Here is a 3,231-nt window from a genome sequence, read left to right as displayed (position 1 = left end):
GGGGGAGGGGAGGGGAGGCGCAGGCTCTCGTCGTCGGGGTATAACTAGACAGGATGTCTTCATCCCATTCAACTTGACAAAGTTGGCTCTGCTCATGGGACATGGTGGGTGTGGTCCTGGACAGATACCACAGTCTAGAATGGAGGCCACAGTGGCTTTGGACATGGAGGGTCCCAGCTGTTTCCAGGACCCCATCCACTGTGTTTTCACATTCTGTCTTCTGTGGACTGAGAGACTAGCACGGGATGACTCCAGTTCTGTGCAGCGCCCTTGCTGGGGGCCCACTGGGGGCTGGGCTTCACATCTTAATCCATTCAGGGCTCTCAAAGGGTGAGAGGGTTTTTCTACCTCCTGCCAGGATAGATGCAGGATGTCCTGTGTGCCATTTCCCAGGGTGGGAGTTGTTTCAGAACGCAGGGGTGGCGTCTGGGCAGCGCAGTCCTATTCTGATGGCGGGGAAGAGGAAAACTCCGGCTGGTCAACGGAACACTGGCCTCAAGATAATGGGCTCTGGATGCTAGATTAATGTCAAGGCCAAGCCAAGATCTGGACGCTAGATTAATGTCAAGGCCAAGCCAAGAACTTTATTTTTAAAGCAGGAGATATTGATCAGCTCCCAGCCTTCCATCACTGCCACTCTCCCGTTGCCAGGGATTGATGGGCAAGCATGCTTTGCCAGGCAGGTATGCCTACTCGATGCCAGGTCACCCTCTGCCTTCCTGAGAGGTGGTGCCAAGCTGGTGGAGACAACTTGCGTATCCTGGTTTTGACCATCTTCTGTGACATGTGCACGAGCTAAAGCTGACCCAGCTCTGCTGTCCTTCCACTGTGCAATGGACAAATGAAATCCAAAGCCTTCTTCTTTTTTTTTTTTTTTTTTGCCAGGACCTCCAGCTCCTTCATCCCCGGCCACACTAGCCACTAGCCTGATGGAACCAGAGTGACCTTGCTCTGTCGCAAGGTTTGAGGCAGCCAAGATGTTCCCAGAGCTCAAGATGTCCTGAACTCACAGAGGACCTGGCTGGATTCTCTCCATGGATTCCTGCCCCAGATGGAGGGGTGTGGGGGGCTGACTCAGAATGGGAATAAACCTGCAAAACCTTCCGGGCTGAACCTGATGTTGACTACTGAGTCCCCTTGCGCTGCCCAAGATGCACCTTGCACAGGTCATCAGCGTGAGAGGGGTCCCCGTGGTGGTCTTCCTCCTCTCGTCTCCCATCTCTTGTCCTTGTCTCTCTCTCTCCATGGCTCTTCCCTCAGTCTGGAGAACTCCTCGTACCCTGAGCTCAGCTAGCTCCCTGCCTTCCTGCAGGCCCTGCCCTGACACCTCCAAGGGGGCTTCTTGGCTCTCAGCAGGACTTGCACTTCCCTTCATTGCTTTCCTCTTAAACGAAACATAATTATGTGCACAGATGCATCTCGGCTGAGATCTTCCCGGGTGTGCGCGCCTGTCAGCACTTTCTCAGTGTGGAGGACTGTCCCACTCACTCCTCCTGGGGTCAGTGACCAGGCCAGTTTTACTCCCTAGCCTGGAGGGCTGAGGTCTCAGGTCTTTCTGTTTATTTTGAGAAAGGGTCTCATGCTCATTCTTAGCCAGGAGAACACTCATTGTCTGAAACAGAAGGGCTCAGCACGTCCTTCTCTGAATGTAGCCTGCCTTTAACTTTTGTCTTGGATGAAGTAGAGCAGACAGCGTCACTATCATGGTCTCCATCACCTCTCTTCTCACAAACATCTCTCAACCTGAGGGGTAGGATCCCAAAACTGGGGTTGTCCCTTTTGGGGACAGAAAGCCGGAGACTCAGGTTGGCATTCTGAGCTGCTGCACTGGACACTGGCAGTCATGGTAGGGCCAAGCCCCAGCCCTGGGTCTGCCCTTAGTTAGTCACACTGCACCTTCAGGCCTTGCTTCCTTTACAGCCAGTGCAGCTTCACACAGGCCAACTGAGGCCTGCTGCAGTCAAGTTCCTCCCCAGCACACCACCCTTCCGGCTCCAGGAGGGCCAGGACTGCAGCTGGTCCTGGGACAGACTGGCAGCCGTCAGGTCACGAACCCTCAAGGAGCTTCCCACAGGTTCCCATAGGCTGCTGGCGAGCTGCAGGAGCCAGCCTTGGAGAGTGAGCCACGGTAGACTGAGTGACTGGACCTGGCAGAGGGGTTGGGTTCTGACTGGGAAACTGTCAGCCCTTCAGGCCTGGCCTTTACATACGCTATGTTGGTTTTTGTCTGGGTCACTGGTATAAGAGTACTGGGAATGATGGGGTCAGAGGGGAACCAGGGGTGGGGCACAGAGAGAAGAGAAGCAGGATGGGGTGGGGGTGGGGTGCGGTGGTGGTGGTGGTGGTGGTGGTGGGCTGAGTTACAGAGTCCAGTCTTATCCCCGCTTCTAGAACTGACCAAGCTCCAAGCAGGAGACTCTGACACAAAGACCTCTGTGCAGGAGAAAGAAAAGATTCAGACTGCAACTTTTCTGGCTTATTTTGAGGCAACGTCTCATGTAGCCCAGGCTAATCTTGAACTCCTGATTCTCCTACCATCTGGTGCTTAGGATCACAGGCACGCATCGCCAAGTTAGTTTATGCTGGGGATCAAACTCAGGGCTCACACGCTGGGCAACTGCTCTACTAAGTGAACTACATCTCAGGCCCCTTGCTTGTTCTTTTCGTCTGTCTGTCTGTCCGTCCGTCCCTCCCTCTCACACAAGAACTGCTATTGCATAGTACAGACCAGCCTTGGACTCACCAGCTCCTTCCTGCCTCGGCCTGAGTGCTGGGATAACAAGTCTGTGCCACCAAATCCAACCAACTCATCAATGGTGGCACAGGTGTAATAAACATTAACTGTGTGGCAGTGACTCACGGTGGCTGGGCAAGCCCTCTACCGCAGAGCTGCATCTTTAGCCCTGGAATGGGTTTTACTCTTCTTCCGTCAGGAGCAACAGGCCTGGCCTGGGATCAGAGCAGGGTTATGAATCTGTGGGGCCCGGTGGCACCGACGGATCCGTCATCATCATTTCTGGAGGTGCACTTGCGTCTCTCAGGCCACTGCCATTTCTGTCACCATGAAGAATGGGGTCTCGGCAAAGGGAGAGGCCCTTGCTTGGGAGAGGCTGAGCCCTAGCTGAGACAGAACCTGTGTTCAAAGAGACAGCATGGCAGCTGGGCAGGCCTGCCTTGGGCCTGGAAAGTAGGCAGGACAAGTGGGCTGTGAGGAGAGGAGAGGAGAGGAGA

General features: G+C 54.6%; 1 protein-coding gene across 1 annotated transcript in view; it reads right to left on the bottom strand.

Annotated features, from left to right (window-relative positions):
* Positions 1-3,231, bottom strand: part of Galnt10 (polypeptide N-acetylgalactosaminyltransferase 10) — a 144,189-nt gene that overhangs the window by 11,239 nt on the left and 129,719 nt on the right. The gene's annotated exons all lie outside the window — the stretch shown is intronic.

The sequence above is a fragment of the Mus pahari genome, chromosome 14 (assembly GCF_900095145.1).
Source record: "Mus pahari chromosome 14, PAHARI_EIJ_v1.1, whole genome shotgun sequence".
NCBI lineage: Eukaryota > Metazoa > Chordata > Mammalia > Rodentia > Muridae > Mus > Mus pahari.
This window is presented reverse-complemented; position numbering and strand designations above follow the sequence as displayed.